The 24792-nt window shown below is 44.2% G+C and overlaps 1 protein-coding gene and 1 long non-coding RNA gene across 2 annotated transcripts in view; one reads left to right on the top strand and one right to left on the bottom strand.

Moving 5' to 3' along the window:
* LOC146491349 (macrophage mannose receptor 1-like) overlaps positions 1–24792 on the bottom strand; it is a 76096-nt gene that overhangs the window by 26178 nt on the left and 25126 nt on the right. The gene's annotated exons all lie outside the window — the stretch shown is intronic.
* LOC146491351 (uncharacterized) lies at positions 8704–13188 on the top strand. The gene is made up of 2 exons (XR_014872541.1): positions 8704–8899; positions 10345–13188. It is a non-coding gene; the product is annotated as an uncharacterized LOC146491351 (long non-coding RNA).

Raw genomic sequence — 24792 nt, 5'->3', positions numbered from 1 at the left:
AAACAGAATGCTGATGAGAAGAAACTTATTATGTGCTAAGACAACAGGGTTATGCTGTATGTTGTGTGTATGGCTGATTGGATGAATGTTTGAGATTAAACTGGCTGTTGATTTGTCCTTTGTTACTAAGTTGAGCCTGCCAATTGGGTTGTTACGATTTATCCCCCTGGCATGAAGAATATGTGTCATGACTTAAACAAGGCCTTTCTTTCCTTTATTTTCTTTCTTTCCTTTTAATTTGTTACTTTCATGGTGCACTGAAAGTTTTGTTTAATGATCTCTGTTTGAGCAGATCAGCACGATTAGAACAAAACTGTTGCAAAGTAAGCTTCTCCAAAATTAAAATGGGCTCAGGACAAAGCCACTTATTTGGGACAATTAGGAAACAAGTTCCTGTCCAAAAGGATTCAACGAGGAAATCCAGTCTAAATTATTTTTCTTTTTGAAACGACGTCATTTTGCTGAGCGTGGAAACAAATGCGACGATAATTTCCACAATCTGCAAAGAATCACTGAGTAAGAATTTTAAAATAAATGGGGAAGCTGACAAGACTGACTGACTTAACACCATTGTGTGAAGTTAACCCCCACCTGACAAAGGTGTGGATGTATCTCTGTGTGTGTCTCTGTTGCAGGAGCAGAAGGAGACCACAGGAGGAAACTTGGGTCACATGAGATGTGAACTCTGCAAATTTAACCTTGTTCAAAAATTTGAACAAATTTCTTTAAGCTTCAGTATTACCAAATACACTTATCAATTGTCTCATAACTAACAATATTTGTCTAAATTATCTCCAACACCCTGGAGAACAACGGGGAGAGTTTAGAGGCTCTCCAAGATTATATTGATCAGTGCTTTCAGGATCTCGTGATGAAGAAGGCCCAGAGTGCAGCTTCCCCGGCCAAATCTGAGACGCCGTCGTCGAAAAGACAACGCCCGGCAGATTCCCCCGGCACAACATCGCCAGCTGGCAAAGATATTGCCGACATACTGGAGTCAATCGACAAGCGATTGTCCAGTTTCGACGCAAGGCTGTCCCTGGTGGAGATTCTTCACCGGGAATTTAAATGCTTGCGAGAATCCCTGGAGTTCAGCCAGCAGCAAGTGGAAACGCTCGCTGCTGAAAATGCCACGCTAAGGGAGTCGGTGAAATCTCTCACAGAAAATGTTACCCAGCTCAATAGAGAAAATAAAAAAATAAAAGAAACGGTTATTGATCTACAAGCTCGTAGCATGCGTGATAATCTAGTATTTTCTGGTATTCCAGAAGCCGCTGGAGAGGACGTGGAGACCACGGTAAAAAGCTTCATCAAAACCCACCTGAAGCTGCCGGAGGACACGGTGAAGAACATCGTCTTCGATAGGGTGCATCGCCTCGGCCCCATTCGGGCTACGGCCGGGAGACCACGTCCTATCGTGGCCAAATTCGGCCACTTCAAACAAAAGCAACATGTGAAAAGCCGCGGCAGGGAATTAAAAGGAACGGACTTCAGCGTGAACGATCAGTTCCCCAAAGAGATCCTGGAACGACGCAGGGTCCTCTTCCCAATTCGACGCGGCTTCATCCAGAAAGGCTCCCGCGCTGTCATCGCTGTGGACCGGCTGTACGTGGACGGACAGCTCCACCGCGACCCCAACATCACTCCGTGGCTGTATTAACTTCAGACCAGATAAGAATCCACTACACCCTTTCCCTATCCACTCACACTAACTTGGATTAACATTTGTTTAACTTACCGGTATCAAATCGCATCTTAAGTGTGATTTCATAGCAGTATTAACACCGTCACTCTCCGTCAGTGATTTAATTGGAATGTTTACGTTTTCTTTTCTCTCTTCTCGTTTTTTTTTTTTTTTTTTTTCCCTCTCTTTTCCCCCTCTTGTTTTTATGCTGCTCACCCTCGTCCTTGGTTTCTTTCTTTTTTTTCTTTCACTGCTTCGATCACCTGCTTCCACACTCATCCACAAACAACATCATTTATTTCGACACTTACTCACTGCACGATCACGCACAGTCATGCGCTCAACGGCAGCACATTTACATCAGTCAGACAGCGCACACAGACCTACAGGATACACACACTTAAGCCAAGCATACTCATATTAGTAAATATGCAAACACATAGTCAGACTCGGGGAGCATCTCGCCACACATTTTTTCTCTCTCTCCCTCTCCTTATTTATGAACAAGTGATATATTCTCTCCACCTGTCTAAGCGACACACACAGAGTACACCCCTAGTTATGCACAGACATCTATGGGTGCACTAAGATTCGTTACATGGAATGTAAATGGAGCTGGCTCCAGAGAAAAGAGGTTAAAAATATTTAACCAACTCAAAAAACTACAGGCAGATGTTGTCCTTTTACAAGAGACCCACAGACCTCTTAGAGGTTCGAATGAACTTAAAACACCTGAGTTTCCTAATGTGTTCTCAGCCTGTTATAATTCTAGACAAAGGGGAGTAGCAATTTTAATCCATAAAAAAATTAATTTCACAGTACTCGATACAGTTATAGATCCAGAGGGCAGATTCTTAATCATTAAACTATCTATACTTGATAAAAAGCTATGTATTGTAAGTGTATATGGTCCAAATGTTGATGATCCCTCATTCTTTCACGGTTTTTTCAGTGCACTCTCTGAACACTTAGATGGCACACTTGTGCTTGGAGGCGACCTCAACCTTGGACTGAATGAAGAAATGGATAGGCTCAATACAGCAGGAACTCAGCGTAATTGGCAGTCCACAAATATAATCAAACAGTATATGAGCGACTTTGGTCTTTGCGATGCATGGCGCTCCCTTCACCCCACCAGTAAGGAATATACTTTTTTTTTCACATGTTTATCACTCCTACTCTCGTCTAGATTATTTTTTGGTCAGCAGCTCACTGCTGAGTGACGTTTCAGACACTGAGATTCACCCTATAGTTGTCAGCGATCATGCTCCTGTATCTTTAACACTAATGCACAAGAATAATACTATGCCAAGTAAAAACTGGAGATTTAATACATCACTGCTTAAAGATGAAGACTTTATTAAATATTTTAAAAAAGAGTGGACTTCATATTTAGACTTTAATGACACTCCCGGAACATCAGCTTCTGTTTTATGGGAAGCAGGGAAAGCTGTGATGAGAGGTAAAATAATTTCTTTCTCATCACATAAAAAGAAAAAAGAAAACAAAAATATTCAGGAATTAGAAAAAAACATCAAATCACTAGAAGAAGCCTACGCGTCCCACCAAGATCAGGAAACATTGAACAAAATACGCAAAACAAAACTAGAATTAAATGAGATAATTGATAGAAAAACAAAATTCTTAGTACAAAGACTACGCTTACAAAATTATGAACATAGTAACAAATCCGGTCAATTTCTAGCAAACCAGTTAAAAATAAATAAAGAAAAAACAACTATATGTGCTGTTCAAGATTCATCTGGGAACACAATATATGAACCGAAACAAATAAACAACATTTTCAGGGATTTCTATAAAACGTTGTATTCACCACAAATAAACCCATCTAAAAAGGAAATTGATCAATTTTTAGACAACATAACTCTCCCAAAATTATTAGAATCTCAAGCAATGGCACTGGATTCGCCACTGACATCAGGTGAACTCCAGGAAGCCCTGATAAATATGTCCAATAATAAGGCTCCAGGTCCAGACGGCTTTCCTGCAGAATTCTACAAAGAATTCTGGACGATTCTAGCACCAGTTTTTTACAGAACGTTGTTAGAAATCAAAGAAAAGGGCAGACATCCATCAAATATGAATTCTGCAAACATTAATCTCCTGCTAAAACCAGGCAAAGACCCTGTATATCCCTCAAGCTATCGTCCAATATCCCTTATTAATGTAGACCTCAAAATAATCTGCAAAGCTCTCTCGAAGAGACTAGAGAAAATAACCCCCCTCTTAATTCATCCTGACCAAACTGGTTTCATAAAAGGTAGGCACTCATCAACAAATACACGTAGATTACTTAATTTGATAGACTACTCATACAGTAAAAACCTTGAAACTACAATATTTTCCTTAGATGCAGAAAAAGCGTTTGACAGAGTTAACTGGAAATTTCTATTTGCAACTTTACACAAATTTGGTTTTGGATCTTCTTTCATCAACTGGTTAAAAATATTATATAATTCCCCAACAGCTTGTGTCAGAACAAATGACCAGACATCCTCCAGCTTATGTCTCCTGAGGGGCACCAGGCAGGGATGCCCACTCTCCCCTTCACTGTTTGCAATTTTTATCGAACCACTAGCAGCAGCAATTAGACAGAATTCAGCAATTAAGGGCATAAAATGCAAGAACGTAGAACATAAAATCAGCCTTTATGCTGATGATGTGTTACTCTTTCTCCAAAATTCACAAACCAATATCACTGGGGTGATTGAATTGATAAACTCTTTTGCAAGAATATCAGATTACTCAATTAACTGGTCAAAATCTACAGTCCTTCCTATTAATTGCTGCTTCCATAATTCCTCTTCTACTCCACTGCAATCGGGAAATATAAAATATTTAGGTATTAATATTTCTCCCAAGCTTGCAGATCTAACTAAATTAAACCATACCCCACTTTTAAAGAAAGTAGAAGGTGATCTGGCTAGATGGAAATGTCTACCCATATCACTCATGGGAAGGGTTGCTGCTATAAAAATGATGGTATTACCAAAAATAAATTATTTATTCTCAATGATCCCAACTAAACCGCCGCAAGATTGGTTCAGATCTCTAGATTCATATATGTCCAAATTCCTTTGGAAAAATAAGCCCCCACGTATAAGCTTAAAAACACTACAAAAGACCAAGGATAAAGGAGGATTAGAACTACCTAACTTTCAGCACTACTTCTTAGCCAACAGGCTTCAGTTTATCTCAGGATGGCTAAAACATACCCTCTTAGATGAACCTTGGCTAGATGTAGAACAAGCACTTTGCAATAATCTAGAGATTTCAGATCTACCATTTATCAGCTCAAACATCCAACGACATGAATGCTTCAAAAGCATCAACATCAGCTCTTCTCTGACAGCATGGTGGGAGTTTCTGAAGTTGACAGAGTCTTCATTAATCCCATGCAAACGTACACCTATCTGGAACAACCCTGACATATTACAAAACAATAATATGATAAACTTTTCAGATTGGAATGGTAAAGGAATCAAATATGTAGAACATATACTAGAAGGAACAGAATTTATTTCATTTGACAGACTAGTTACACAATATGGGATCAACAAGAAAAGATTTTTAGAATATCAACAAATTAAATCCATAATAAAAAAGAAATTTAAACTGGGTCAAGTTGAACTACAAACACCACCAAGTGTGGTTCAATTTTTTACTCTTAAAACCCCCAAATTACTATCCAAAATATACAGAATGCTTTCTAAAACAGATGAATCAATATCACTTCCTATTGCAAAATGGGAAGCGGATTTATCAGTTAACTTAGACCAAAACTTCTGGTCTCAGATTTGCTTAAAAACCTTTCATCTAATCAGAAATCCCAGTCTTCAATTAATTCAATACAAAATACTACATAGAGTGCACTATACAGGTCATCGGATGTTCAAGATGGGCTTTGCATCTACCAACAACTGCTCACACTGCCAAACCAATTCACCGGACAATTATATCCACGCTCTTTGGTTCTGTCCACCAGTTCAGAAGTTTTGGCGCGAGATATGTGAAGACTTATCAAAGTGTCTGAAATGTAACATTCCAACTTCCCCTTAGTGTGTTTGTTGGGCAGCTTAGATAATGTCACTTCAGAAAAGAATATAGCCCATATGGTTTTCACTGCCCTATGCATAGCCAAGAAAACAGTCCTCATGAACTGGAAAAATAAAAACAATCTTAATTCTAACCAATATAGAAATTATCTATTAGATTACATTAGTCTTGATACAGCCTCTGCCACCACATCAGATCAATCGCTCTGGGCTCCTCTGATCAGCTCCATCACCTAGTGGGGGTGGGGGGTCATATTTTGGTCTCGCCTTCACTGTTGTGATTGGTGTGGGGGTAGGGTCGGGCTTAGGGCGTCGGGGGGTTCCCCGGGAGTATCTTCCTTGGGGGGCTCAACTCGGGGTAGCGGTCATGGCCAATTAGGGGCTCTGTTGGCTCTTAGGTGACGGCTTCCTCGTGGCTACGTGCAGCGGGGCTAAGGGAGGGTCTGTGCTGACGGACGGGGGTTACTGACCTGGTAGCCTGGCTGCCCCTGGGTGGGTCCGGGACGGGCGTGAGGTTCTGGGGGCGCTCCGGCTCTGGCCTGGGGCCCTGGCCGGGCCTCGGGGGCCTGGGTCCTGGTTGGTGTGTTGCCGGGGTTGTGGGCCGGTGGGTATATGGGGGCCCGCCACTGGCGCGGGGTGCCGCCGGTGCGCCGAGCCACCTGGGGGGCTCTTCAACTGGTGGGGGGGGGGGGGGTTGTCACATCTTGCAGGAGCTTTCCTCTCTCAGGAACTCTCTCTGCAAGAGGGGGAGATACAGGAGAGGTGGAGGAAGATCTCAGCCTGGGCGTCTATTGTCTTATGTAGTCTGGAAGATGAGTGGATGATGGGGTGGGTGCAGTTTTCTCTGTTGTGGGGTTGGGTGGACTGCCCCGGGCTCTGTGGGGCCGGGCGGCGCCGCTGCAATGGGCCCCGGTTCGGATGGGCCTGGGCCCCCCTTCCCTGGCGGGTCGCGGTGTATGGGGGTGCCTACTGGGGTCAGCGGGGGAGCTGGCCCCAGGGAGGGGTCACTTGCCCCTCCCTTCCTCCCCTCCCCATCTCCAGCTGCCTCCCTCTTCCCGCTCCACCACAACCACCCACACATGCAGGGCCTTGGAGTAGGGGTGTGTCACCAGGGTGCAGAGGAGGTAACCCCCCCCTCTGTCCCCTTCTGGCTGCCTCTGCCTCAATTTTATCCCGCAACTTAGACATTCACATTACTCACACTCTCATTACACATACATATAGGATCTTGGGGGTGGGCACGCTACACGGAATCCCAATTACCATCAGGGTGTACACCTCACCCCCGGCGTCGTTGCCCACCTCTCAATTTTAAATACACGTAGACATTGAGGGCTAGCAGGAGGGACTATGCGCTTACCTGCTGCTCTCTGCCAGGTAGCTCCATGCCCTCCTGGGTTTTAAATGCACCTTAGAACACACATACATCAACACTACAATGAGCGGGTGGAGGGAGGTTAGGAGTCTTCTCTCACCCTCGTTCTCTGCTTTCTGCTGGAGCAGGGGGGCTAGGAGGAGGAGTTGGCCGTCCGACTGGGATCCGGAATGTGGGGCCTCCCTGCTGCTGCGGAGTCGGGGCGGTCTGCTTCTCCCCACCGCAGGGAAAAGGGTAACACAACCTGGGTCTGGGTGCAGTTCCCCCCTCCAGGGGCAAGGGTACCTAGACCCGGTTCGTAGAGTACGCTTGGGGAGTGTGATTGTGTGTACAGCGTCTCTTTATGTCTGTCTCCACGTTGGTTGAGTGTGGAGTAAGTGCATATGAGAGCATGAGGGTGGGAATGGATGTTTGTATCTGTGTGTGCCTGTATGTCTGTGTCTATATGTCAGGTTGGGTATCAGATGCCACCTCTCTGAGGACAGCTCAGGCCCTCCAAGGTTTGGAGGCCTATCTCCCCCCACCACTTGCCCTGCCGGGGGCGGACTCCCTCAGACATCGGTGCGTTGGTGGTTCTTTGTGTCCGGGGGTGGGCGTCCGGGTACACACCGGCTCACTCCTTGGCGGCTGCTTATCGGGGCCTGGAGCCTGGGGCTCGCTTGGGCCACTTCGGAGGTGGGGTGCCCCCGGCCTCTCGGCCTGGGGCTCGGTCACTCAGGCACAGCTGGCTGCCGGCGGAGCTCACGGGCACGTCACTGCAGCCCCCCCTGGCTTCTGCTCCGTGGCTGCTGGGTGACCCCTCATCTGGGACTCTCCTCAGCTCTTTCTGGGACGGTGGCACGGCTGCCCCTCTGTTGGTCTTCCTTGGTCTCTTGTGTTCTGGGGGCCTCTGGATGTCTGGAGTTTTGATCTCCTCCATACCTGCTTCATGCCCTGGAGGACGGGGCAGTGGTCCCCCACACCCTCTAGCAGATCATTACATGAGGGAACCTTTTAAGAAAACAAGCGCGTCCATGCTCACAGGTGTACACACGGGTGATCACACACACAAACTACACCCTTTTTGGCTCCTACCTCAATGCACACTGTGCTGTCGATCTTACGTGCTGCACAATAATGTTTAATATTTAGTATTTACTGTCATATTCCCATATATCATTGTGATGTGGTTTATTGTATTACTCTCGTTTTCTTCTGCTTGTTTTCTTTTTTCTTTCTCAACAGGTGATCCAGGTGATCGATATATGTATTTTTTTTTTTCTGCTTATTCTGTTGGTTTTTGTTTTTTGCCCTTCTCCCCCGTCCCTCTTCTCAACTGTTTTTCTTTCCCTCTTTCTTTCTCCCTTTTCTTTCCCCCAGTCAAGTCTGTCCCGTATTCAGCAAGTGAAAATAAAATAAAGAATAAAAGGTGAATCAAATGGACCATTACGGCAAAGCTGGAATGGTCAATTTGGTAAAGAAAATCCGTTGGGCATCTTTCTTCGCCTTTAGACAATAATTCTGATGGCAAAAGAGCCAAACGGGACAGGCAAAAAAAAGAAAAAAAAAAAAAAAAAAAGAAAAAAATTACAGGGGAGAAGTTAATACAGTTTGAGACATACTGTGATGAGATCATTGTTACTTTTTCCACAGCGAGTGTTAACTTTATGACTTTTCACAGCTCCTTTGGAATCTGGATGGCCGACACCTGACAACCAGGATGTGTTTGGCTAATGTTTGTTTTTCTTTAAGAGTGCTTGTAAAGGATTCAGCACAGACAGAAAAGTGACAATTGAACAGATGTGCAATGGTTACAGAATAGTTACATGGGGCTCATTATCTGACCACTATTGGGCTCATGGTGAGTGACAAACTTAAGGGAAGTCACTGATTACAATGTGGAATGACGTTGAGATGTTCAATGATTTGGAACAAATTGTGGGAAAAAGTAGGAGTTTAATGAGTTTAGAATAAACCTGCAATGATACTTTTCTCTGTGATGCTGAATACTTTATTATACTTACGAGCTGCAGTTGGTTGCAAATGTGAAGTTGTTTTAACTTTAAGACTTTGTTTTCTAGGATACAGGAGCTGGGAGTTAAACAAGCTAAACATTTAATTGCTGACTAATGTTTTTACACAGGGTTACAGCTTGGAATGAAGCTGCTCCAAGGGACCAACCCTGGAAATTGTTTTAGGGAGACTGTGCAACATTCTTGTACATGTCTCATTGGGGAGTTGACACATGGCAAAAGCCGTGTGGCGAGAGGAGTGTCATTTTTTAATTTGTAGATGTCGTGAGGTGCCATAATGAGAAGGAGTGTGTCAGGGTGAATTGTTAAATATTGTCATTTTTATGTTTGCCATTTGTACATAGTTTTAAAGAATTCTTTCTGTCCTCCCCTCCCCAGATCCTTAAGATTCTGGGAGGGGGGGGGGGGGGGCAGTAGTGTTTCTGATCACAGGAACACCCTCTGTGAAGGTCTGTTTGATGTGGTAAATTTCCTCCCCTTTGTATGGCTTCACTGTGTTATCTAGGGTGTGGGGAGACTATCCTCTTTATGACCAAGGATGTTCCTGTGCTTTTATGTTATAGGACCCTTTGATCAGCAGCATGCCACACACACACACATTCTCACATAACACACACACAGTGCCTTGTCTTTTGTAACCAAGGGGGGTTACGGGGGGAAGGTACATGTTGTAAACTATTGTTTATTGTGTGAACGTTGTCAATAAAAAGGAGCAAGAGGGGGCAGTCGGGGAGGTCATTTTGTGATGTGCTAAGGTACCGACAAGGCCTCCCTTGCAAGTAAAAAGATCGATCGCTGTTGCCTTGTCTTTCTTTCATGGGAATAAGTTCTGGGATCAGCGGGGTCTGACTTTAGATCCAACAGAGTGACTGAGAGGATCGCCCACAAGATGGAAGCTGAGGCCTGGAGAGAGTCTTCAGGAGGATCAGAGATCACCTTCAGCACAGCAGCATTGCGCAGAGAGCTGTGCTACTGGGCTTCCAGGAGCGTTGGAATATGAGAACCCGAGGGAGCGTGCCAAGCTCCAAAAAGTGACAGCGCAGATGAGGTCCAGCGATGGACTTGTGGTTCTGTGAACAGCACAAACGCCAGGTGACTGTAAAATAACTAACAGCACTTTTTTCCACAAGTGAAGCCAGTAACTTACTATCTTAAAAGATTAGCTCTAGTTGCTTGTGCTTGACCTCCATGCGTGAGATCAGTATGTGCAGCAGCTTAAGCTGTACAATGTTTCAGGAAATAGTTTATTTCACCTTTTGACATTGTTAGTTCCACATGAGGTAGATGTCTACTACTGCAGACTAAATTTACATTTCTGTCACCTACAAGACACTTGTCTTTAATGTTACTGTTACTCTCACAACCATACATAACCATAAAGTGGTGCACAATTCTGAATCTGTCAACCCTTTTTGCCAACGAAAGAAGAGGGCACTTCTCATGAGTGTAGAGACCACGTGGAGAAGAAGTGTAAGCCGAGGGATGACTTAATAGCTGTGCCACTCGTTGAGGGAAAGGTTTGGTTTGCTGATGATTTGAGTTTTACGACAGCAGAGGGACAGACTAGAACACGTTTTACTGTAGTAGACAGTGAGAAAGTTATCTATGCATGACAACTAACATGTTTCATATTTGCTTGAGCAGCAGAGATGCTAGCTTTAACGGAAACGTGTAAAGCTGCAGAGAGACAATATACCCTGATAGCCAGTATGCATTTGCTACTGTACATTTCCTTGTAGTGCAGTGAGTGAGACGAGGTGTGACAACCTCTACAGGGAAACCTGTAGAACACGCCGAACTCTTGCAAAATCTGCTGAAGGCAGTGTTATTAACCAGTGGAATTGCCGTTTGTAAATGTGCAGCACACATGTGAGGGAAAGATCCAGTTGCATTAGGGAATGTTTTTGCAGATAACATCGTCAAAGAGGCAGCCTTAGTTGAACATGGTGGTAACATTTTATCAGTACAACATCAGCAGACATGCAGACCCACTCACCTACAGCAGGAAAACAGTTGTGACTTACAGAAGGAGCGAGCTTGCAGGATGGTGTTTATTATCTGTGTGATAAACCAATACTGCCTAATAATTTGTATAAGACTGCTGCTATTATTGAGCCATGGGCTATGCCATGTTTCAACAGGAGGGAGAGTAATGATGGCAGAAGTAGTTTATACTCTAGGATTATTAAATACTTAAAAAAAAATTGCAGGCAGAGAGAACTAATAGAACAGTAAAGTTAAGACTTAGGAAGACAGGCAGGACATGGTTAGACTGTATAGAATTAGTTAAGATGTACATGAGGATTACTCCAACAGAGAATGGGGTTTGACTCTTTAGATTATATATGTTAGAGCATTTAGAGTTCTAGTCTTCTGTAGTGATGATAGAAGAGCAGAAGAGAGAGCATATTAGCAGATTAGATGCTTGAAATGTTTAAAAGTAAAGTAGTCATGAGAACAAATGATCTGCCAGATGATTCTGTTTCTCCACAGGAGCAGAGTCTGAAGTCTGGAGATTGGATGTTGATAAGGCCAAAGAGAGGAAGTGCTGGTCCAGTCCGCGGTGGAAGGTTCCTATCGGGTGCTGCTGACAACGACCACAGCAGTGAAGATTGCCAGAAGGAATACTTGGATACATCAAGCGCACTGTAAGAAGGTGACACACATCCAGGCCAGCTCGGAGTAAGTGGCAGGAAGACCGGGTACAAAGGGGGGGAAGCCTCCAGGGCCCTTCGTCTCAATCCGGTGAAGAAACCAACTGAGCCACAGGTACTCATCAGAATGGCTGGGAATGTGCTGTGCATCTTCTTGAGCCTGTGGACCCCAAGTGGGATGACAGGGAGCGCACTGGGACAGAGCAAACCACACCTAGTACCCGCACAGGTTTTTAACAACTACTGGTGGCAGTTTATGAACACAACCGCTCGCATGATGTTTGGTTGCCTTAGCAACACATCCAGGAGTAAACGTACTTGGAACACTGCCAACTTTTCAACTGCTCTGAACCTGAATGGACAGTTGATTCACCGGTAGCTGGGAAAGTGAACTGCTCTGGAAACAGACCTGCTAGTCTGACTCAAAGGATCTGACTCGCTGCAGGACATTGAACAGTTAAACGAACTGGAAACAGGCCAATTGCATATGTGTATGAAGGACAATGGATTAGTCCAAGTTGGAGATTTACCATGGAATTTGTGCAACATCACCTATTCTTTTGTCTTCTGCAAGAAAGATGTAAACAGAGAAGCCTTTTGTCTACATTTACATCATGAACACTTGAGGTTTTGAGCCAAGAAGATCATAACAGCTTGATCCAATTTCCCTTACAAAGCTTTTTCTGCCGTGATAACAGGACAGGAGAAGAGTTGTAAATACAGATAATTCACCAGTTGACTGTAACCCCCACAGGATGCCTACAGTGAGGTTTGGGGGGTTGATAGGAGTCATAAAGAAGGGTGTTGACCAGGCTACAGCTTTGAAGTTAGCTGAGAGCCATGTGGACAAACAATAAAGTCAACTGATGTGTTTAAATGCCTTTGTCTGTATACAGTTGGATTGTAGTGACATATGATTTTTGAGAATGATGATTCTTCTTGTTTGACTTTTACAATACATAATGAATTACATGACAGGAGTAGATGCACCATTAGGCTGGATAGCTTAGTTAATGTCTGGTCCTTGGCGGCATCTTCTTTTGAAAATATTAATTCCTGTTTTTGTACTGTTGATACTGATTTGCTTATGTATATGTCACCCTTTTTAACTGAGTAGTCCAAAATCAGTCGAATCCGCAGTAATCTGTCATACAAAGTCAAGGGAAAAAACAATATTTGAGAATCTACTTATTGGGTTCAGTTAGGATCGTAAGGAGACTGGCAGTGGTAACTCAACTTAAAGAAGGAATATCCCTCCACTCAGAATGAGACACTGACAACAACTTAAAGGAAGAAAAGTGATTTGAGTGTATTCAACATTTAAATGGTCCGAAACATAGACATGAACAAAACATTTAAATAATCTCAAACATGTAAATCTCAACAATGTACACTATATCACTTAAAGTGTCCATAAATGTTTTAGGTAGGCTGTCCATTTCAGTTCAGTGCACTTAGTGTTCAGTGTTCTTAGTAAGTGTTAATTATCTTTAGTCACTGGTTTGCTTTTTGATGCACCAGTTTCTTTTTGTTAAGTGGAATCACATTTGACCCAAAAAAAGGAAAAAGTAACAACATGAAGCGTCCTGAGATCTCAGAAAAACGTTAATCCAAAAAAAATTGCAAATCGTTGCATCCTACCACCCTCCAAGTGAACAGGTGGCCTTCAGATTGAGAACGTCCTTTCTAGGCACCTCCAGTGGCATCCAGTCCTTAGATGGCACCGCTCGGTCCTTGCAGCAGATTTCTACCACATAAAAAAAAAAAACAGCCAGGATATTCTTCAAAGAAAACATTAATTCCGTAGCGCAACACGTTACAGACTGAATCTCCACACAGCTTTGCGCATCTAGCTCCGTGCAGGTGGATGCAGTGAAAGAAAGTCACCACGCACGCGCTATGGTGCATTCACGGAACATGGGAAAACTCAGAACTTAACAAAACAGTAACACTTCAAATTAGAATAAAAATGGAATACAATTGGCAATAAAATAACCATGGGTTACACTCTCCCCCTCTAAACGGCATGAGTCCCTTCATGCATCGTTGACCAACTGGGACCTAGTAAAGGTGACATGACAGTTTTGGAGAATGCAACACCTAAGGTTTGGAAAAAGGAGCTAATAGCCAAGGTCAGCGGCTCTCCTAACTCATCATAAGTGAACTTCTGAGGTGGGCGTCTTTCTCTGTCAGAGCGCCTCAACCTCACTGGTTCTGTAGCACCAACATCGGTACTAACAGCATCATCATTAATGACTGCAGGCTATGGTGGAGTGAGATGGTAGTCATGGTAGGTGTCAAGTTGGGTTCGGGAATGTCAATCACAACATGGTCTGAAGACCTAGCATCAGAAGGAACATAGTCCACATGACTTGTGTCAGAGACTTCAGGTTGTGTCAAGGTAGGTTTTCCAATATCAAGTAAGGATGTTTCCGGTACAGCAGTGTCAGGGGATGATACAGGGGGATGACTGTCCATTTACTGTTGGGCTTTAGGATGAGCTGACTCAGTTTGAATGTAAGGGCCTTTTATGATGATTTGTGGATTCCATGTGCCAATACATAAATCCTCTTCATCACTCATCTCATCCTCATCACTGTACTGTCCTCCATTATCCCTGTCGTTGCCTTTTGTGCGGTTTGGTTTACTCCTGGTCCTCATTTTCCTTTGATTCCCATTTTGAGAGTCCGATCCAACCTGATCTTCAACAGGTAAGAACCCACAAGGGAGAAGCAAATCCCTGTGCAATGTACGCTGGGGGCCGTCTCCAGTTTCCGGTCTGACAACATACACTGGGCTGTCTTTGACCCGTTTGACAACAATGTGAATATTTTGTTCCCAACGGTTAGCAAGTTTGTGCTTCCCTCTAACATTTACGTTCCTTACTAAAACTCTGTCACTTGGAAACAGTTCTGAAGCTTTGATCTTTTTATCAAACCTCATTTTATTCTTCTCACCCATCTTTTGTGAGTGTTCGCTGGCAAGGGTGTAACTCTCTTGGAGGTTCTGACGAAGACCTTTAACATAGTCAGAGTAAGACTTTGGACTGGTTTTGCCCGGGTGAGTACCAAGGACAAGATCAATAGGCAACCTCGGCTGTCTGCCGAACATAAGTTCGTATGGACAGTACCCTGTTGTGTCATTTCGTGTACAGTTGTAGGCATGTGTTAATGGCCTAACAAAGTCTCTCCAATGGTACTTGTCTTTGTCCTCCAGTGTGCCTAACATGTCTAAGAGAGTCCTATTGTACCTTTCCACCGGGTTTCCTCGTGGATGATAGGGCGTTGTGCGAATTTTGCTTGTCCCAATCAATGTGCAAAGCTCTTTAACAAGCTTAGTAGTGATGGGATTTCCGGCTCTTTTTAGAGATCCGGCTCTTTCGGTTCGGCTCACTAAAAAGAGCCGGCTCTTTCGGCTCCGAACCGGCTCTTCAGGTTGTTTTGTTGCTTTAATTAATTTATTATTAACAATAATATTAAATTATGCACAAAAGGAATTACTAACGTAAAAAAAAGTGGTTTTATTTATATATGTTTATATATAAATATATGCGGTGGCCCCTAGAGACAAAACACGTACAAACTCCAAAACACATTTCTAGCATGAACTGAACTTCCAAAGCAGAGCTACCTAGATCACTTAAATTACACAATTGAAAGCATGTGTGTATTGTTTGTGTATTTATACACAGGCACTCATATATATTCAAATAATTTTAAAAACAGTTCATTTACCTGTTACTACCACACACCAAATCTGGTCGTTGGTACTTGCTGGCTTGTGTAGCCACTAGGTAACAAAAGCTCAACACTACACCCAGCATCCTGGAGCACTTCTGTTGTCTTTTTTACGTGCTTCTGAGTTTTTACGTGCTTCAGAGTTTTTATGTGCTTTGGAGTTTGTACGTGTTTTTACGTGCTTCAGAGTTTGTACGTGTTTTTACGTGCTTCGGAGTTTGTAAGTGTTTTTACGTGCTTTGGAGTTTGTACGTGATTTGAAGTTTGTATGTGCTTTGTCTCTAGGGGCCACCGTAAATATACTTTTATTTATTCACTCCACATAAAATGTAATAAATAAATCCTATAATACAAAAATCAACTATTCACATTTCAAATTTTAACTATTTAAATTTTCAGCTTTTTCCTTTTACAAATTTAAAGTGAAACAACACAAAACACTGCAAACCACGACACAATTAAATATAAATTAAAATATGAAAACAAAAAGAAGATGCATATTCTCTGTCATATGGGCCTGCATGAATAAACTTTCTGAATCCTTTATCATCTGCAACCGAAAATAGTTGTGGATGATTACTATACCTTTCTAATGTGACGTTGTTGTCCCTGGCTCTCTTTCTCTCTCCCTCCCTCCGGCTCTGTTCCTGTGCTACTGAGTGTAACTACCGCCCCTCCCCCCTCTGCCCAGCGTGAAGCACAAGGCTCGCGTGCGGAGTGAAGCGGAAAAAAGTGCGAGAGAGAGGGTGAGAGAAATAGTGATGGGATTTCCGGCTCTTTTTAGAGATCCGGCTCTTTCGGCTCGGCTCACTAAAAAGAGCCGGCTCTTTCGGCTCCGAACCGGCTCTTCAGGTTGTTTTGTTGCTTTAATTATTTAATCATTAACAATAATATAAAATCATGCAGAAAAGGAATTACTAATGTAAAAAAAACGTGGTTTTATTTATATATGTTTATATATGGCCCCTAGAGACAAAGCACGTACAAACTCTAAAGCATATACAAACTCCAAAAAGCACGTACAAACTCCAAAACACATTTCTAGCGTTTACTGAACTTCCAAAACAGAGCTACCCAGATCACTTAAATTACACAATTGAAAGCATGTGTGTATTGTTTGTGTATTTATAGACAAGCACTCATATTTATTCAAATAATTTTAAAAAAAAAGTTCATTTACCTGTTACACACACCAAATCCGGTTGTTGATACTTCCTGGCTTGTGTAGCCACTAGGTAACAAAAGCTCAACACTGCGCCCTAGAAACCTGGAGCACTTCTGTTGTCTTTTGTACGTGACTCTGAGTTTGTATGTGCTTCTGAGTTTTTACGTGTTTTGGAGTTTGTACGTGCTTCTGAGTTTTTACGTGTTTTGGAGTTTGTATGTGCTTCTGAGTTTTTACGTGTTTTGGAGTTTGTATGTGCTTCTGAGTTTGTACGTGTTTTGAAGTTTGTACGTGCTTTGTCTCTAAGGTCCACTATTAATATACTTAATAAATAAATCATATAATACAAAAATCAACTATTCACATTTCAAATTTTAACTATTTAAATTTTCAGCTTTTTCCTTTTACAAATTTAAAGTGAAACAACACAAAACACTGCAAACCGCGACACAATTAAATATAAATTAAAATATGAAAACAAAAAGAGGATGCATATTCTCTGTCATATGGGCCTGCATGATTTCTGAATCCTTTATCATCTGCAACTGAAAATAGCGGATGATTACTATACCTTTCTAATGTGACGTTGTTGTCCCTCGCTCTCTTTCTCTCTGGCTCTGTACTGTGCTACTGCAAGTGTAACTAACGCCCCTCCCCCCTCTGCCCAGCGCAAAGTACAGGCCGTGCGGAGTTTAGTGGAAAAAAGGGCGAGAGAGAGGGTGAGAGAAAGAACAAAAAAAAAAACAACCTCACGGCTCCCAATAAGGAGCCGGCCCGCGTCGTTCACTTCAAAGAGTCGGCTCTAAGAGCCATTTCGTTCGCGAACGACCCATCACTAGTTTGTGAAGCCGCATTTCCGGGATCACTACGGAGATCATTTACAGTGTTTCTCCCACATCCCAAGAATCCTCGCCCGAGCCCGTACAGCCAGTGTGACAAGTGAGCTCTCCAACTCTCCTCATGTTTATTGCTGTTTCTTACCGGTGGTTTGGCATCTCCCTCTAAAGTTTCGTTTTTCTTTTTCTCATAGATCCACCCTGCGTGCGCGGGTAACCCCTTTCCCTCCGAATGCGTGTCAGCCTCCTCCCCTGGTTTCCCTCTGTTTGTTCCTCTGTGTAATCTCATCCCGTGTAAATAACTTTTACACAACAAATAAAGAGCACTCCCTGCATTTTCTGCGCTTCTGTGTGTTCTGCCATAGAGTCCGTTCACTCAGCATAACAGAAAGTTACTATTAAGTTACAATATAATCTGTGGTGTTTCCAGTATGACAAAATGCACAAATTGTTACTTACCATTTGACTCCACTGACAAAAATAAATCCCCAGCATCAAGTTTGGCTTCACAGACCTAAAATAAGTAAAATATATGTTATAATTATATTGTTTTCGCCATTTATTCATGTTTGCTAATTTTCTGACATATAAACAATGTTAGTTTTGTTACAGTACAGGGAATGCAGTTTAATTAAAAGGTAAATTATGCAAAAAAAAATCCCAAACAAACTTATGAAATATACCATGCCAAAAATCAGTGTCTCTTATGCCAATTATTTTATCTCTACGGCTCTTTTAGTATGGAAACTCACGCAATCTAGTCATACTGATCACAAGAGTTCAAAAATAAGTTAAGCATAAAGCATTTCAGGGTAACAAATAACTGCACAATATAATTAAAGCAAAAAATAAACACACTGGAGGACTATCTGATAAAAACTAATATAATGCTGGTTTGTAGACCATATTTTGTCTCAATCCCCAGTGCACTCTTGCAGCTTAGCATGCAGCAGTTAATAACAACTTAAGTGATTACATAGGGGTAAACAGATGACAACAAGCATCGGGGTCCTGCAAAAAGTTCTTTTTGAACCCAGTCAGTTATTGGAAATATTGCCAAAATGAACTTCCACCAAAATATAACAGCCTGTGAACTTGAAAGAAATTTACAAGTACAGAGACAATATGAAATAAGCTTTATTAATTAGCTCAGTTAGCTTGCTAATATCACAACAGTGGTTGAGTGCACAACCTTAAAGCTAGCGGCACAATACTTGTGATTTGGTCAGTGCCACATTAAACCCATAAAAAAGGCCATATGTCAGTTTATTAGGTCAAATTTGGTCATGACACACAAGCCGGACCTTGTCGGCTAAAGTTACATGAGCTAAAGCAAACATTTCGGTAAAAGAGAAAACCCACATCATGCCATAAATTCAAAACATGTTCCAACTTTTGTAGCTCTCTTTCCTTATAGTTAAAACCAATGTTACTCACCTTGAAAGCATATTCCAAAGAAGACGATTAGAAAACGTCCAAGTAAAGTGAGCATGTCGTTAACCGCCAATTCCCCATGATGCACCTCGATAGCAGTCACGTGGGACAGTTTTGAATCCTGCTGTGCTCAACTTACCCACATTGTCAAATTCACATAACTTGCTGATTTAGCTGGACATGAGTTTTCAAGTTAGCTTTTTTTTGGTGTAATTGGGATTTTTAACTTGTAATTCTATGTTATAACAACAACTTCAGTCATCTATCGTCAAACTGATATAGAATAATATGTTGAAATAACAAACATCTAGAATTACATTTTACAGTGTAGGGGCCACCGTAGATGACTGCTGTTTGACCCACTTTATCTTTAGATTAGTTTCACAGTCATACATACTATATGGCAACATTAGCTGGTCAGAGGTGCTTTTGGCAGCATTCAAGTTAATGTCCCTTTCTTTGAATTCATCCCATTCTCTTCAAGTATTGCTGATGATTAATTTCCACAAATGCATTGTAAAAATCAGACTATCATCTATCAGTAACCAGCTTGTCCGGGGGAACACCAAGGCGTTCCCAGGCCAGCCGAGAGATATAATCTCTCCAGCGTGTCCTGGGTCTGCCCCGGGGCCTCCTCCCGGTGGGACATGCCTGGAACACCTCACCCAGGAGGCGCCCAGGGGGCATCCTTGTCAGATGCCCAAACCACCTCAGCTGGCTCCTTTCGATGTGGAGCAGCAGCGGCTCTACTCTGAGCCCCTCCCGGATGGCCGAACTTCTCACCCTATCTCTAAGGGAGAGGCCAGCCACCCGTCGGAGGAAGCTCATTTCCGCCGCTTGTATCCGCGATCTCGTCCTTTCGGTCACTACCCACAGCTCGTGGCCATAGGTGAGGGTAGGGACGTAGATCGACCGGTAAATTGAGAGCTTCGCTTTTACACTCAGCTCCCTCTTCACCACGACGGACCGGTGCAGCGTCTGCATTAATGCAGCTGCAGCCCCAATCCGTCTGTCGATCTCCAGCTCCCTTCTCCCATCACTCGCGAACAAGACCCCGAGATACTTGAACTCCTCCACTTGGGGCAGGAACTCATCCCCGACCCGGAGTAGGCACTCCACCCTTTTCCGGCTGAGAACCATGGCCTCAGATTTGGAGGTGCTGATCCTCATTCCCGCTGCTTCACACTCGGCTGTGAACCGCTCCAGTGCGAGCTGGAGGCCCTCACCCGATGAAGCCAACAGAACCACATCATCCGCAAAGATCAGAGATGAGATTCTGAGGCCACCAAAGCGAAAGCCCTCCGCCACTTGGCTGCGCCTAGAAATCCTGTCCATAAAAATTATGAACAGAACCGGTGACAAAGGGCAGCCCTGGCGGAGCCCATCACCCACCGGGAACGAGTCCGACTTATTGCCGGCAATGCGAACCAAGCTCTTACAACGGTTGTATAGGGATCGAATGGCCCGTAGCAATGGGCCAGACACCCCATACTCCCGCAACACCTCCCACAGGACACCCCGAGGGACACGGTCGAATGCCTTCTCCAAGTCCACAAAACACATGTAGACTGGTTGGGCAAACTCCCATGCACCCTCAAGTATCCTCGAGAGGATGAAGAGCTGGTCCAGTGTTCCGCGACCAGGACGAAAACCGCATTGTTCCTCCTGCATCCGAGGTTCGACTAGCGGACGAACTCTCCTTTCCAGCACCCTGGCATAGACTTTCCCGGGGAGGCTGAGGAGTGTGATCCCCCTGTAGTTGGAACACACCCTCTGGTCCCCCTTCTTGAAGATGGGGACCACCACCCCGGTCTGCCAATCCACGGGTACTGCCCCTGATCTCCACGCAACATTGCAGAGGCGTGTCAACCAGGACAGCCCTACAACGTCCAGAGCCTTCAGGAACTCGGGGCGGACCTCATCAACACCAGGGGCTCTGCCACCAAGGAGTTGTTTAACTGCCTCAGTGACCTCGCCCCCGGAAATTGGCGGGTCATTCCCCTCATCCCCAGACTCTGCTTCCTCCTCGGAAGACGCGGCAGTGGGATTAAGGAGGTCCTCGAAGTATTCCTTCCACCGCCTGACAATTTTCTCAGTCGACGTCAGCAGCGCTCCGCCAGCACTATACACAGTGCAGGTAGAGCACCGCTTTCCCCTCCTGAGACGCCTGACGGTTTGCCAGAACCTCTTCGAGGCAGTCCGAAAGTCTTTTTCCATGGCCTCTCCGAACTCCTCCCACACCCGAGTTTTTGCTTCAGCCACTGCCTGAGCTGCCTTCCGCTTGGCCTGTCGATACCTGTCGGCTGCCTCCAGAGTCCCACAGGCTAACCAAGCCCGATAGGACTCCTTCTTCAGCCTGGTGGCTCCCTTCACCTCTGGTGTCCACTGTCACGTAAAGGAATGTTATTTTTCTGTCACTATGTTATTATTCACATGCACAATCATTATTTCATCATTACTTCATTAGTCTATCACCTATCATTATCATTATTCGGTTATCATCCTTATTATCATGTATCATTTACCACATTCTAGATGCAATGCTTCATCATACATAGCACCAGTACAGTGGTGGGTGTAAGTCAAATAAGGACACTCAACTTTTGGTGGCCTGGTCCAACAATCTTACACAACAGAACACTCGTCTTACACAGTTGTTCTGTTTCATGCCCATATATAGAAAACATCTGGTTTCGAGTCCGGGAAGGGTTGTTGTTGTTCTGATAAGATCATGTCCAGGAATTGTTCTGACGTCATAAAGACTATAAAGCTTTCTGTTTTGGGGATGAGCGAAGAGACTGGCTCCCACACTCTGTAATACGTGTGTGTTTAATAAATCACTTTTGGACACTCCCTGGGACTCTGTCTGCGCTTACTTTTCCTTCCAAATCAAAAGAACCTCTACATTTTGGTGCCGAAAACCCGGTTTGGGGGGAAAGAAGACGCGCTGGGAGCGGAGCTCCTCGGGGGTGCCAAAGACGGTGGTATCCAGAAGGGGGCACTACTGAGTGACAAAAACCCGGGACATAAAAGGTCAGTACCACCTGTTGAATAATTTTTATCCAAAGGTACTAAATGTGAAGTTAAAACTAAATTGAATGTTCACTCAGGGGGGCCTTCTGCTGGGTTCTGTCCGTAGTGATTTTATTTAATTAGGATAATTAGTAGTAAAAGTTTGATAAAATTCTCTCAAAAGTTATTGTTGTTTATTTTAGGGGGTTCTCTGTGTTTTTTGTGAGGTTTTTTGTGGTGTTAAAGTTAAGAGGCTTGGTTTGGGTGCCTCAAGTGAGAGTGTGGAGTTAGATGCCAAGCACTCTGTAAGGTTAGGGGAATTTGGACTCATGGGGTGGTAGAAACGCGGTTTCGGGCGTCAGGTAAATGAAAACTGAGGGGCTGAGAGTCCCCAGGGACGCTTTTAAACAGTGTATAAATTAACCTAGACCGGGGTGAGACTCCGTAGAGCGCAGTGTCCAGCGTGTAGCGGCGACAGTAATCATAGACGTATGATTGCCCCTGGTGGCGTCCAGGTAGCTCGGGTGGCCTCCCGCGGGACTTCGGACACCCGTTAAAGGCCAGGTAATCAAGGATTACCTTTTACTGTGCTGTTTGGCTGAAGGGTGAGACTCGGCCGTGACTATTAACGTGGGTGACAGTGAGCTTTAAGTAAAGCTGAACGCGTGAGGTTGATCCCTTGACGCAGGACGTGGAGCGACCTGTTAACTTGCGGGGAGCGGTTTTAAATTAATTAGGGCTTAGGAATCTGACCGTGGCCGGTGAGGGCGTTCCCGACGCGGGTTATTGATCATCAAGGCTGGTTCTGTGGACCAAGGTGAAGCCTGGGCTTAGAGCTTTTAAATTAGTCAAAAACTTAGGAATACTGGCATCTATACGGGCCCGTGTATGTAAATAGTGTGTAAATACCGGTGGAGAAGCGCTCATATTGTTTAAAAGCTTGCATGTATAGGCTTGCTGTTGTCTGTGGTGGAAAAAAAAAAAGAGAAAAGCGTCTCTGCCTCTCTGTCTCAAGCAGCTGCAAAGGAGGGGGCTTGGTGAACCCTGCAGTGTGTGTGTGTGTGTGAGGAGAAAGAGACAAAAGGGGGGGCAGCGCATGTGCCCATTGAGAAATAAAGGAAAAAGTGTTTTTATCTATTTGTTTAACTGTGCAACTCGGTCTTGTTTTGTTTGTTTAATTCTTCCAATTTCTTCTTTAGTTTTATTTCTCTATCTAGGTGACGTTGTTTGTGGGGTGAAGAAAGGTAATTTCAGTCTTGCCAAGTGTTTCATATTACGAGCTGTAGGAAGCTGAATAGAGTTGTTTTCTCCTGTTTCTTGTGGTGTGATTGACTACATAAAAGCAATAAACGGTGTGATTGCTGGATGATTTTCGGTCTTGCTCCAGGAGTGTACAGGTGTGTGGTTTGTCTTTGTTGATGTTTTATATGTTGTGAGCTGGTTGATTGGAGGGATTTCTCCCGTCTGGGGGAGGAGTGCCTGTGTTGTGATTAGTTGAATTATTTTATGTTGAAACTTTGTTGAAGGTGTGTGAGTGTGAATCTTTGTTGGTTTCTTGTGGTTAAATTGAAGTAGTGGATTTTAGAGGTTTTGGTGTCTTGTGAAGGAGGGTGCTGTAACTTTGAGTGAAAGAAGAGACTGTGTGTGTGTGTGAGTGTGTGCGTGTAGGTGCGGCCCAGAGAAAAGGGGCAGTAAGCCGGTTGTGTGCGTTTGAGCCTGAGAAGGGAAATACGCCGAGCCTACTTCCAAAGGAGGGGCTTAGTAGCGGCCATTTTGGTGAAGGTAAGTGAGCTCAACAACAAAATGGCTGAAAACAAAATGACTGAAATCGGGAAGGCGACCCCTAGTGGGGAGAAGAACTATAAGCCACTCAAGGACCAGATAGCCCAACTCAAGAAGGCCCTCAAGATCACCTATGAAGGAGCTTCCAAGGAGGTTGCTCGGCAATGTAAAGACATGGAGAAGGAGGTGAAGAAATTATGTGAGGATCAACAGATAACGATGGAGGACAAAATACCTTTGCATTCGGTTTTCCAGCTAGGAGCTGAGAAATGTGAAAAGAGAATCAAAGATCTTGAGGAGGAACTTGAGGGGGGTTTTAAGGGGAGAAAAGTGAAGGCAGAAAAGAAACAGATGATGGAGAAACAGAGTAAGTACTGTAAGTATGTGATTGTCTGCCGAGGTGTCTCCCCCTGGATGAAGGACGAGGTCAACGACCCCACGCCAGGGCTGGCAGAGGAAGCCCAGGCCGAGGGGAGGTTATATCCCAGCTTGAAGGGACTCCCCGGTGCACCGCCTCCTCCCTACATCTGTCCAGTGCTGACCCTGGAGGGTGGCACTCTTTGGGGACCGGAAGGGAAAACAGGAACCGTTAGAGGCGGAGTTGTGGATTTTCAGGAGGATCATGCACCATCGACGCCTCTACGCGACACCAAGGGGGTCAATACAGGAGTGTCGCAACCCCTGTCGCCGGCAGCTACACCAAAAGGGACTCAGTTCGAGTCAGCTGCTGGAGCATCAGGTGGGGGCATAAACATACCAGGTGTGACTTTCCTCCCTCCCTCTCTTCCCAGCTCAGAAGGAGCTGAAGAAGATCAACCTGTGGCTTCCACAAGCGCAGATCAGGTGACATCGGAGCAGCCTAGGCAGGGAAATGCATCCCAGGAGGACTGGACTTCAGATGAAGATATGCCTGTGTCGCCGCGGCAGAGGCCATCGAAGGCGAGCCAAAAAGCCTGTCAGGAGCCAGGGGTTGGCGACCTAGAAGAAGGCCAGTGGCAGGGACAAGTAGTAGGGAAAATATCTAC

The sequence above is a fragment of the Neolamprologus multifasciatus genome, chromosome 23 (genome assembly GCF_963576455.1).
Source record: "Neolamprologus multifasciatus chromosome 23, fNeoMul1.2, whole genome shotgun sequence".
Taxonomy (NCBI): Eukaryota; Metazoa; Chordata; class Actinopteri; order Cichliformes; family Cichlidae; genus Neolamprologus; species Neolamprologus multifasciatus.
Note: the sequence above shows the minus strand (reverse complement) of the source record. Positions and strands in the feature narration are given on the sequence as shown.